Genomic DNA, 13,308 nt, shown 5'->3' with positions numbered 1-13,308 from the left:
GTTGGTGCTAAGCACCACCCTGTACTGATAATACAGAGAGAAAATCCCCTATCAAAAAGTTAAAAAAATCTTTGGAAAGGCAGTAAGAATATGTGAACAATAGAGCCTTTAGCACAGGTACTTTGAGAGTATAATGACAAGTACCATTTTAGATAGTCTCACTAGCCTCATCGTTTTTCTTGTATATAACTATCAGCATTCAGAGAAGCAGAACTAGGATATATGTTTGTAAGGAATTTGCTGTTGTGGGAGCTGGTTAAGCTGGTCTCTGAAAGTCTTTTTTTACCTTGGTTTCTGATGCAGGAGCTTGAAGTCCACAGAGCGGGCAATAAAGAAGGCAAGGTGGATGTAAAGTGGGAGACACAGGAACAAGTAGAAATCGCAAGCACAGACTGAAACCCTTGTCCGTTTTTATTACCTCTGACTTTGATGGTATGATTTCCTCGAAAAGCCCGGGTCCTTTTTCACACATGCCTTGTCCAAAGGTTAGAAAAGCTGAAGGGTGGGGCGCCTGGGTGGCGCAGTCGGTTAAGCGTCCGACTTCAGCCAGGTCACGATCTCGCGGTCTGTGAGTTCGAGCCCCGCGTCAGGCTCTGGGCTGATGGCTCGGAGCCTGGAGCCTGTTTCCGATTCTGTGTCTCCCTCTCTCTCTGCCCCTCCCCCGTTCATGCTCTGTCTCTCTCTGTCCCAAAAATAAATAAAAAACGTTGAAAAAAAAAAAAATTTAAAAAAAAAAAAAAGAAAAGCTGAAGGGTGATGCGGGAAAGGTGGGGAAGGCCCAGCTGCAGCTGCTGAGCCACAGATCGGCAACATGTACGAGCCACTGGACAGTTGCTGCTTCACACCTGCCCTCTGAAATTGCTCAAGAATCAAATGGCTCACTCTAAGCAAAACATTCAGGGAAGAGAATTCTGGAAAGTAGTTCAGCCTAACCCACTTGACACATTAAGAACCACCACAATAACGATCCTGTTAATAAATGTTACCCTGAATAAAGAAAGCAAAAACTCTAATCCCAGGAAGTTCAACGAACCTCCAATAAAACATGGAGACAGCATGGGGCGCCTGGGTGGTTCAGTTAAGCATCTGACTTCGGCTCAGGTCATGATCTCACACTGCGAGTTCAAACCCCACGTCGGGCTCTGTGCTGACAGCTCGGAGCCTGGAGCTTGCTTCAGATTCTGTGTCTCCCTCTCTCTGACCCTCCCCCATTCATGCTCTGTCTCTCTCTGTCTCAAAAATAAATAAACATTTTTTAAAAATTAAAAAAAAAAAAAAAAAACATGGAGACAGCAGAAAGGTGGCAGGTCAGAAAAGAAAGGCTGAGCTGGCATTTGAAAGAGGAAGTTGGCCAGAAGAGTGAGGGATTCAAGTCCAGAAGGAAGGAGCAGCATTCATGATTGTAGAGAAGCTAATGTAACAGAGCAGCATTCTTAAAACTGAACAACTTGAATGAACTATGAATAGGAGTTATATTAGAGTTCTTAATGCTGTGCTTAGAAGTTGGATTTTGTTCCGAGGAGAGGGAAGCCAGTGAAAGGTTTTAAGCAGAGGAATGCTAACTTTCATTTCAGAAAAGTCACTATCAACAGTAGAGGACAGTTTGGAGAGGCAAAGCTAGTTCGGCTGCTGGAACGTTCTAGCGAAAAGACATTGAAGACTTTTAAGGCCTTGGCAGTGTGGACGGAAAGGAATTGAGAAACGCTAAAGGTAACGGTGGGATTGAGTGTAGAGAATATGGAAGAAGGGAAAAACGTGAGTCACAGCTTTCTTGCTTGAAAGAGAAGTGAAAGGGAGATATTCTCACTGTGGTTTGGAATACAGGATAAACTGTGATTCAGGGAAGAATAAGGCTCAGTGTAGAGCCATGAAAGAACATCAGTGTTTGAGAAATGGTAGATAAGGAGGATTCTGCCAAAGAAAGAATAGCGACTTACTGGAGGAAAACCAGGAGACAATAGAATAAAATCAGGACGGTGGCAAGTTCTGTGTCAGAAGAGCCACTTCTTCAGGGAGATTAAGAGGACTTCACGCCCATCAGAGTTCATCACTTGGAAGTCTCTGGTGGCCCTGTCTAGAGTAGTTTTGGTTGAATGGTGGGGACAGAAGATCGCAGTGGTGGTAAAGGACTGAAAGGCAGTGAGGAAATGGACCTTCATGGAATAATTTCCAGAACGCTACTCACCCTCCCTCATATTGTCTACATGCCCAATGAACAACTTAAAGGCATCTCAAACTGAAGTCAAAAATAGATCTCTCAGTCTGTGCCCACAGCCTGCCCTTCCCTCAAATAATGGCACTACCATTCACCCAAGCTGCTCAGGCCAAAAACTGGGAGTCAATCTTAAGTTCTACTCACTTTCCCTATCCAATCCATCAGCAAGTCTTGTTACCCCTACTCTCAAACTTCTCTCAGATCTGGCCACTCCTCCCACTGCTTAATCCAAGCTGCCGCTTCGCTTCGGCTACTGCACTTCGGGCTACTACAATTCTCTGTTCCCATACTTGCACCTTTTTTAACAAGCCTCCGTAGCCAAAGTGAGCTTTATCAAATGTAAGTCTAAACCCATCACTCCCCTGCATAAAACTGTAATGCCCCGTCACACTTAAGTAGAATCTAGTCTTCACCATTATTTACAAGATGCTGTATGATCTGGTCCCCAGCAGCCTCTTGGACCTCACCTACCACTCCTTGTTCATTCTGCTTTGGCTACCCTTTCTTTGCTGTTCCTCAGACGTCTAAACCTTTACAGTTTGCAGCGTTGGCACAAACTTAGAGCTTCCCAGACAGGTTACCACGAATGGCAAATAACGCCAGGAGATACTGCTCTCCTTAATACATGGAGCAGCCGGGCTGTTCGAGGCCTCAGGCCAATGATTTCAGGCTGAGAACGGCATCTGGGTTTCTCACAGGGCCACCTGATCTGAGCAGAGTCTGAAAGCATGCCCCATAGTCCCCAGAACCAGAGAGCCGGATGAGTGACGTCCTGCACTCAGCAACACTGAAACATTGCCAAGACAGTGCTCTGCCAACCTAGACCTTAGCCATAGCCAATTATAGGAGCACATGCTGCTTCTCTTGGGCAAGAGGCCCCGGATGGAGGAATTTATTTACCTGTGCCCCAGGAGTGTGGTGTCACGGCCCAAAGTGAAGCCAGCCAGGAAAGAGAGGAGGTGATAAGCTGAACAGGGTTCCTGGAGGTAAAACTCCACAGACTACAGCTCCAGATCTCCACCTTCAAATTACCAGACGTTTATTTCTATGTGGTAGATGTGGTTTAGTACTTGCAAACTGGCCGCGTGGTGATTGGCTGTGCAGTCTGCAAGTTAGAGTAGGATGATTATTTTTTAAATACGTGATATGAAAAAGTCCAGTTGAACTTGAAGTATTTTTGTGTCAGCAAAAGAAATAGATTACAATGTCAGTGAGAAAAGGGAACTGTTGTTAGATCCTTTACTTTTGTTATAAATGTGATAATGACCATAAGAAAATTTATTATCAACGATAACTAATAATAATCTGAAGACCACTCCAGTCAAGTCAGTCACCCTAATTCAGTGGTTATTCTTAGCAACACGCATGGTGAGATAACCAGAAATGTTTCCTGATGGGACTAGATATAAACTAGACAATGTCACCTGCGATATTAATCTAGCTAAAAATATTTAACTTGAATCTATCAAGGCTTAAGATATAAATTCCAGTTCCAGGAAATGAAGGAGATAGAGGAACAAGATAAATGACACTAAAGGAAGTAATTAAATTAAGGATTGTTTTTCTATATATTAGGTCTTGTGTTTTCCCTTAAATTTTTTTTGATGTTCTCTGTTAAGGTCCTATACCTCTTTTATAACACTTATTTTAAACACTTTCTGTCCTTTATTAGTATTATAAAATGTACCTTGCTTAAATTTTCTGTTTGCTGTTGAAGTAAGAAGTACAATTAAGATGTGGACTCCTGGAGCTTTGTTGTTGGGATTCAAATACAATTAAACTGCAAAATCTTGAAACTTTGGCTTCCACTAGTGGTAGACAAGGTAATTCAGACCAACTGTCTGACTGAAGAAATTTTTAACATCTGAGCGAAACATAAAACCTATCTTAGGGGTACGAAAGCACCACAAGATAACGAGAAATCATCAGGCCAAGAACCGAGAGATGGTGGAAATTCAGAGAGGTGAGTGTAGCCCTCGGGACCACATCTGCCCTGGGAGCATTTGCCAATCTGGAGATAGCCAAGAGACTACGCTATGCTTCTGGTGGCTTCACCGGCCTCTGGTAGCTTGAGGAATGAAAGACGGAGCCCAGGACCCATCGAGGATGAAACGCAAGTAAACATCACCACTGCCCACCATCACCACATACTGTGCACACAGTCAGCTGCGCTCAGAGCACAGGTGAAGCCAGAAAACACCAGTCCTTACACTTGACAGCGCCTTGCTGTGAGTGGACCCACTCAGTGAACTCAGCCCTGAACTCGGATTAAGGTGATCCCAGATTGCCGATGCCCCCAGGTCTCTGGCCAAAAAAACCCACGAAGAAACGAAACCTCGTTTGGAGGAAGAAAACATCCTAGTCTTCTCTTTCTTCTGCAAATGATTTTTCAAACCCAATTATAGAGGAAGAGGTAATCAGATAATTAGAAGATAAGATACCGTAAGCCAGGACTAAACAAGCCATAAGCTAATTATGCTTATTGTAGTGAAGGAGATAAAAGTCGAGTGCGAAAATGTTGACAGAGGGGTGTTTGGCTGGCTCAGTCAGTAGAGCATCTGACTCTTGATCTCAGGGTTGTGAGTTCAAGTCCCACGTTGGGTGTGGAGCCTACTTAAGAAAAAATGTGGACAGAGAACGAGGCACTCTCTTAAAAGAAACAAGTTTTGAAACAAATTCTAGAACTGAAAAAATACACAGAAATTAGCTCAATTGGCCATTTTGTATAGCAGATTAGAAAGGAGCAATTATGAACTGGAAATAACTTAAAAGAGAACATCCAGAATGAAGAAGAGAGACAAAAAGATGAAAAACACAAAAGGGAGAGTAGGAGAGAAGATACAATAAAGTCTAAATATGTGGTTGGAGTCCCAAAAGAAAATGAGAGAAGACGAGGCAGAAGGAATATTTAAAGAGCTTATGGCCAGAAGATCGTGAAAGGAAATGATCAGTGTGTGTGTGTGTGGGGGGGGGGGGGGGGGGGAAGTACCTAACTAGAATTCTATAGCAGCAAAAATATCTTCTTTTAAGAATGAAAGAGAAGGATTTCAAGAGAACTAAAAATGAGTTAGCAACCAGTAAGTAGCACTTCATTAAAAGACTAAAAGCTATTCTTAAGACGAGGAAAATGATCCCATAGAACATGCCAGAAACACAAGGGAAAAGGAAGAAAAACATAGCTATTAAATATGTGAGTAAACCTAAGTGAATATTATAAATATAAAACCTTTGGAGATTAAAATATTTTTATGTAGAAATAGACAAATTCGGGGTCGCCCTGGTGGCTCAGTGGTTTGCATCCCGCTCTTGATTTAGGCTCTCAGGTCATGACCTCACAGTGGCAAGACTGAGCCCTGTGCCAGGCTCCTTGCTGAGCATGAAGACTGCTTGAGATTTTCTCCCTCCCTCTGCCTCTGCCCCTCTACTCGTGTGCATGCTGTCTCTCAAAAAAAAAAAAAAAAAAAAGTATATGTATACATACATACATACATACATATATATATATATATGGAGAGAGAGAGATTCATAATTACATCAGTAACTAAAGAATTAGGAAGCAGTTAGGATATAGAGTCTGAACAAACACAAACACAAACTGGACTTAATAGAGGTACAGAACACTGCTCCCAATAACTGCAGGCTATACAATTTTTCTCAAGTACATATGAAATAGTATGTAAGACTTGACCATATAATATGCATGATGCATGTCTCAACAGATTTTAAAGGATTGAAATCGTGCCCAGTATTTTTGCTAACCACAGAAAAATTATGCTTAAAGTTGTTAACAAAAAGATAAGGAGATCTACATATAATTAAGAAACACCTTTCTAAATAATCCATGCATCAAAGAAATCAGAAAGGAAATTAAAAACTATTGTAAAATGAATGATAGAAGATATAGAACCACAGAGTGCAAAATCTGGCCCAAAACTTGCTGAAGTTGGGTTTGCAGTTAGAGGATCCTCAAAGAAGTTTTGTTTTGTTTTTCTCTTTGCCCTCCTCTTGCCCAGAGCCAAGATTGGAATAAGCCAGAGTAGTAGGCAGGATTCTACACTGCGGCACAGTGTCCACCCCCTGGTGTTACCCTGGGTGAAATCCCTTCCCCTGAGCGCAGATTTAATCTGTGCCTTGGATCTAATCAATACAATATAGCAAAGGTGGTGGGGTGCCCCTCCCTTGATTGGGTTACTGTATGGGGCCAAAGGTGATGAGAAGTCACTCCCACTGCTACATTACGCTGTGTAAGACCATCCCAGCAGCCTAGTAAGACTCTCCTGCCGGCCTTAAAGAAGCAGGAGATTGTGTTTTGAACTACCTATGAACAGGGCCAACGGCAGAGAACTGCACACAGCTTCTAGGACCCGAGGGCAGACTCCAACAGAGAGCCAGTGACAAGCTGGGGTCTCCTCGGTCTTACAGCCAAAAGGAAACGAATTCATCCAACAAATGGAGTTTCAAAGTGGATCTTCCCCCCCAGCCAAGCCTCTGATGAAAGCAAGACCCCAGCCAATACTTGAACTGCACCCTGGTGAGAGCCTGAAGCAGAGAACCCTGTTAAGCTGTACCCAAGCCTGTAACCCACAGATCCTGTGAGATAATAAATGTGCACTCTCTTAAGCCTCTAATTGTGTGACCATTTGTTATGCTGCTGTTGAAAGCTGGTACAAGGATCCCTACCATTTCCATCTGTGGCATGACTTTTCCTCATTTACCCACTGTGGGTCCCCTTTCAGAGGGTCCGATGCAAATTCCCACCTTTGTGCAGGCTTTAGAGTTGGTTTCCAGATCTTAGGCACATGGCATTTCAACCCTAGCTCTGGCTCAACAAAGATTACCAGCTATTCCCCAAGCAAACACCAGCTCCAGCTCTCACCCAGCGGGCTTCCTTTCTACCTTTGAGGATTTCCAACATCTAGTTCAGCCATGCATTTTTAAATGATGGTGTTTAAAATGTTTTACCCAGCACTTATTGGTGTTCTTTAACAAGAGGATCTCTTTAAAGATCCAATCTGCTCTATGTCCCGGGATTTCTGTTCAACTGTGCAACCCACTGAAGTCTTATTTCCCGCCACTGCCAACCCTAAGCTACATTCACAGAAGAGATCATGATCTCTTAATTTCCTAATCCAATCCACTCTTTCCAGCCCTCATGTTACTGCACCTCCCTCTCAGCAGCATCTGGCACTGTTGGCCACAGTTTTCGTGCTTGCCTTCCTTCCTTCCTTCCTTCCTTCCTTCCTTCCTTCCTTCCTTTCCTCCCTGGCTTCTAATAGCACATGTGAGATAAGAACTATCCCAAAATCTCCATGTCTTTTGCCCATTTCTTCACTGGATTATTTGGTTTTTGGGTATTGAGTTTGATAAATTCTTTATAGATTTTGGATACTAATCCTTTATCTGATATATCATTCGCAAATATCTTCTCCCATTCCGTCAGTTGCCTTTTAGTTTTGCTGATTGTTTCCTTCACTGTGCAGAAGTTTTTTATTTTGATGAGGTCCCAATAGTTCATTTTTCTTTTGTTGCCCTTGCCTCCGGAGACGTGTTGAGTGAGTTGCTGCGGCCATGGTCGAAGAGGTTTTTTCCTGCTTTCTCCTCGAGGATTTTGATGGCTTCCTGTCTTACATTTAGGTCTTCCATCCATTTTGAGTTTATTTTTGTGTATGATGTAAGAAAGTGGACCAGGTTCATTCTTCTGCATGTTGCTCTCCAGTTTTCCCAGCACCACTTGCTGAAGAGACTGTCTTTATTCCATTGGATATTCTTTCCTGTTTTGTTGAAGATTAGTTGGCCATACATTTGTGGGTGCATTTCTGGGTTCTCTATTCTGTTCCATTGACCTGAGTGTCTGTTCTTGTGCCAGGACCATACTGTCTTGATAATTACAGCTTTGTAATACAGCTTGAAGTCCGTATCCCAAAATTTCCTTAGTGTCAATATGGAAAAGCTTATTTTTTTGCTCATAAAGAATCTACCGCAGGTCCAAGCGACCCTCCAGAGAAACTGCCCTCCATATGATGACATAGTGATCCAGCTTTAGAGCTTTCAGCCTTAGCTTCTCACCACAAAATCTCCATGATCACCCTGCAGGAGAAGGGGTCAGAGGAGGTCTTAGTTAAGCAAGTAAATGCTTCAACTGGAAGGGAATACATCACTTTCATTCATGGGCTGTTGGCCAGAACTAGTCACATGGCACCACCCAACTACAGGTGAGGCTCTGGGCCAGGAGAGGAGAACCGGTTGTGGGTGAGAACGAGTACTGTCCACACAAATCTAGATCTCTTTCACGAGCCCTAGACCTGTGCATCCAACTACCTCATGTTCCCCGGCCACCCTAAAGTCAACGTGTCCGAGAGTGATGCGTTATTCCCCCACTCCCACACCCCTTTCTTCTATATTTGCACTATTAATCAGGGATACAAGGCAGAAATCTGGGAGTTACCCTGAGCTCCTCTCCCGTGCCTTCCTCTCACAACTGATAAATAATCCCATCTCTCTGCCCTATCTCTTCCTCCCTGTGCTCATTTCCTCTGGCCAGAGCTCTGCAGTGGCAGAGGACTTGCGCCCACTTCCTGGATCCCAATCAGTCCCTCCAGCGCTCTGTTGCCTACACCTAAATGTGACCATGTGATTCCTCTTCAGCAGTGTCTCCATTTCCTGTAAGGTAAGGTTTGTGTAGGGTCCTCCATCACCTGGTCTTGCCCTTCCTCTCCAGCCTGTCCTCTTCTGTTCCCCATCCGCACCTGAGCCTCATTCCCCACTGCACCAGCCACGTAAAACACTTGCATTTCCTGGACCGTAACCAGCGTGACAGAGCATGTCTTTGCTCGTGCAGTCCCCCTACCTGGAATACGCTTCCTTCCTCTGCCTGCCTAGAAAATGTGATTCATCTTTCCAGACACAGCTCATACATCATCTCCTCTATGATGCTTCTGGTGACACTCACTTTTCTTCCTTATTTTGTAAGCTGGGCCTTTTCTCTCTTGGGTCCCATTCCATCCTGTGCAGACGCCCACATAGCATCTACCATGTTTCATTTTACTGTTGACTCCAGAACTTGGCAGTGCATTTGGGTCATAGTAGGCGCTCGGTCAAGGTCTGATTAATTAATTAAATCATCACTCTAAGTCTCAGGGCCCCTGGGTGGCTCAGCATCCGACTTCGGCTCAGGCTGACAGGGTGTGGAGCCTGCCTCGGATCCTCTGACTCCCTCTCTCTCTGCCCCTCCCCCATTGACTCTCATAAATAAATAAGTAAGTAAGTAAGTAAATAAATAAATAAATAAATAAATAAATTCGTTACTTTAAGTCTTGAGCTACTGCTGTTTCCCGTTCTGGCTCTTCTTCCTCTGTCAGCTCTTTGGTAACAACTTTGGTAACAACTTTGCTCACAGTCTGACTTTGCCCTTCCTTGTTTTTGCCACCACCCTCCTGGATATCTCTCAAATTCACTTACGCCTGTCCATCTCTCTACTGCTACTGCCCTAGCCCGAGTTACTATTATCCATCCCTCCACTGGGTCACTGCAGTAACCTCACAGCCTGTCCTTTCATACCTAATCCACTGTCTTCTAGTTTGCTCCTCTCCCCCAGGTTGAGTGATTAAGAACGCAAGTCTGATCGTGTCACCCTTGCTTATATACCTCTAGTGTAGATCAACCCAATTATCTTACAATAAAAACAAAAGCTCTGAGGGAACCCACCCCTTCCTGCCTCTTCAAATCCCCCCCTCCCCACCGCCATGCTCCACACCCCACCCCCCAACCCCAGAGTCGCAGGCTTCCTTGCTTTAGGCCGTTGTCATAGGAGTCTTGTTTTTCCTTTTTGAACTTCCTACCCTCCTTTCTGGCACAGGGCTTTTGAACATTCTGTTCAACATTCTGTTCCCTCTGATCCTTTGTCTCATCTTGGCCTAGTGGAACCCCAACTCACACTTAGAATTTTGGCTTGCTTTTCCTCCAGGAAGCCTTCCCTGGTTCCCTGTATGTATCATAGGCATATACAGTGGGGATTCTGCACCTTCACAGCGCATGGAATTATTGCAATTTATCATTTCCTTGTGTGGTATAGGCCTCTTTTACTAGCCTGAAAGTTCTACGAAGACATGAAAAGGCTGTTTTGGGCTCACCATTATGTCCTCAGGATGTAAGCACATGGCACACAGTAAATGTTCAACAAATGATTTTGGAGCGAATGAAAAAAATGAATTCTCTCAGCCACCGAGATTCAAAACCTTGACATAATCGCTCATTTCATTCCCTGTATCCAGGTCCCAACTTTTACAACTTCCAGTCTCCTTACACCTGGAAGGCGGGTTCCTCCCCATCCCCAATGCTCATGTGCCTATTAAATACCTAAAATATTGCCATATTCCCCTAGCTGATTTCCTTGTCTCTTTCTCTACCCATAATTTATCCTAGATGAGGTGGCACAATCTTCCTTAAAGACCATGTTTATCGTATTATATCCCAAGTCAAAAACCTATAGTGGTTCCTTATTATTACTTAAAATATGTATTTTGCTTGGATTCAAAGACCCCCACAGTCTGCCCTCAGATCTGTGGAACTATTTCCTACTTCCCCCTCCTTCCAAATGCCCCACTTTTGGAACCTTGCTGATATCCCAGAAACACATCCCCTGAATTCCAGCAACCAGTCCCAGGCCTGAGGCACTCTTTATACACGGTTCCGGTTTGTTTCTGCCCCCTCCATCAAACCCCATCTAGGCCCAGAGCCCCAGCTCCAGGTGTACCTGTGCAAAGCCTGGCCTGATTTCACCAGCTCTGCCCGTTCCGCCAGCTCTTCCTTTCTCCAGGCCCACAAGTTGCTCTGCCCTCTGCCTGGAACCATCTTTCCCGTCCTCTTGTCCTCAGTGCTTGCTCCTTGGACAGACCATCCCCGGTCATCCATTTCATCTAATGACATTCTCCCATCATTTACTCTCTAGCATGGTACTCAGCTTCTTTCCTTCATGGCCCTCAACACAATCTGTAATCAGTCTGTTGTTTTCTTACCATCTCTCTTCTCAGTTAGATGGTAGGCCTCACGAGATTTTCTGCCCTGTTCTCTGAAATATCCACTGCACCCAGTTCACTATTTTTTTGTTAGTGATTATATGTATTAATATTTTATATATTTTTCCAAACTATCAAATGTTTATTGTTTTCAAATACTATACCAAAAAAAAAAAAATAGTGTGCATTTCTTGATTAACAATCCAGAGATAGTAATTCCAAGTTAAAGGTGTTTTTTGGGGCACCTGGGTGGCTCAGTTGGTTGGGCGTCTGACTCTGGCTCAGGTCATGGTCTCACGGTTTGTGAGTTCAAGCCCCGCGTCAGGCTCCATGCTGACCTCTCAGAGCCTGGAGCCTGCTTCAGATTCTGTGTGTGTCTCTCTCTCTGCCTCACCCCCACTTGCGTTCTGTCTGTCTCTCTCTCAAAAATGAACATTAAGGGGCACCTGGGTGGCTCAGTCGGTTGAGCGACCGACTTCAGCTCAGGTCATGATCTCACAGTTTGTGGTTTGAGCCCCATATCAGGCTCTGTGCTGACCACTCGCTCAGAGCCTGGAGCCTGCTTCAGATTCTGTGTCTGCTTCTCTCTCTTCCCCTCCCCTTCTCATGCTTTGTCTCACTCTGTTTCTCAAAAATAAATAAATGTAAAAAAAAATTTTTTTAAATGAACATTAAAAAAATTTTTTTTAAAAAGGTGTTTTTCCTCTATTTCAATAGTTTCTTTGAGTTATACTAAGAGGATAATCGACTGAGCCCTCTCTTTCTTTGATTGCTTTAGCCTCATAAGCATGAGAATTCTTGCTTTATTTTCCATAAACTACAAAATTGAGGACATTCTTTTGAAAAAAAAAAAGATACCTAAAAAGTAATAATTTCAGGGGCTATTTTCTTTTTTCACACTTCTTGAACCCTTTAAATATCAGATTTCACTCTGAAGGTGTTGTTTTCTTATAATGTCAAACACAAAACACAAGAGTGACCAGAACCTCGGCGGTGTTCTTAGAAATTGCCATGCTCCAAATTTCTTAAATATCTGTGAATTCATAATAGTACATCTTTCATAAATTCCATTTTGGATAATATTTCTAGATCCTTATGTTTATTTTTCTAAATTCATCTTCCCTCTACTTTTTACTACCCCTTTTAAGAGGCAGAGAGTACTTTAGGGGTGCCTAGGTGGCTCAGTTGGTTGAGCATCCGACTTTGGCTTAGGTCATGATCTCTCAGTTCATAGGTTCAAGCCCCACGTCGGGCTCTGTGCTGACAGCTCAGAGCCTGGAGCCTGTTCCAGAATCTGTGCCTCTCTCTCTGTCTCTGCCCCTCCCCCACTTGTGCTCCCTCTCAAAAATAAACATTAAAAAATGTAAAAAAAAAATAAGAGGCAGGGTACTTTATTAACATTATGTTATGAATACATGTTTATAAAGGAATAATTCGTGGGGTGCCTGGATGGCTCAGTTGGTTAAGCATCTGACTCTTGGTTTCCACTCAGGTCATGGTCTCACGATTTGTGAGTTCCAGCCCTGCATCTGGCTCCGCGCTGACAGTGCAGAGCCTGCTTGGGATCCTTTCTCTCTCCCTCTCTCTCTGCCCCTCCCCGCTTGTGCTCTCTCTCTCTCTCTCTCAAAATAAAAACATGAACTTTAAAAAGAAATAAATGATTCGTCTTCCCTTTGAAGGGATCGCCATAACTGTCAACACATTTCATGTGTGCCCAGCCAGCCGGCCCTTCACCCTTGATAGTGCTCTCCGTTTCTCCTTATCGACCTCATCTTTCTGGTTAGAACAAATGAGATTTTAAGATGCTTGGTGGCAGCGATAATATCATCCTGCTGTGACCTCCACCTTATCTAGCATGGTGGTTACATACATAAGAAACACTTCATTAGAAATAAACTTGTCTTAATCCCCTATATTCTGGTGTTCGTGTGTCAAAAGATACAAAAGAAGCTGTTTATGGGATTCAAAAATATATGCTCTTATAAAAAACAATTAAAAGTTTATATATATATATAGTGTTGGCCTCAAAGAGGAAGTCTGCCCTCAGGTTCAGATAAGATCTTTGCGACATACAGCCTG

Source organism: Panthera onca, chromosome C1 (genome assembly GCF_046562875.1).
Source record: "Panthera onca isolate mPanOnc1 chromosome C1, mPanOnc1 haplotype 2, whole genome shotgun sequence".
NCBI classification, from domain to species: Eukaryota; Metazoa; Chordata; class Mammalia; order Carnivora; family Felidae; genus Panthera; species Panthera onca.
Note: the sequence above shows the minus strand (reverse complement) of the source record.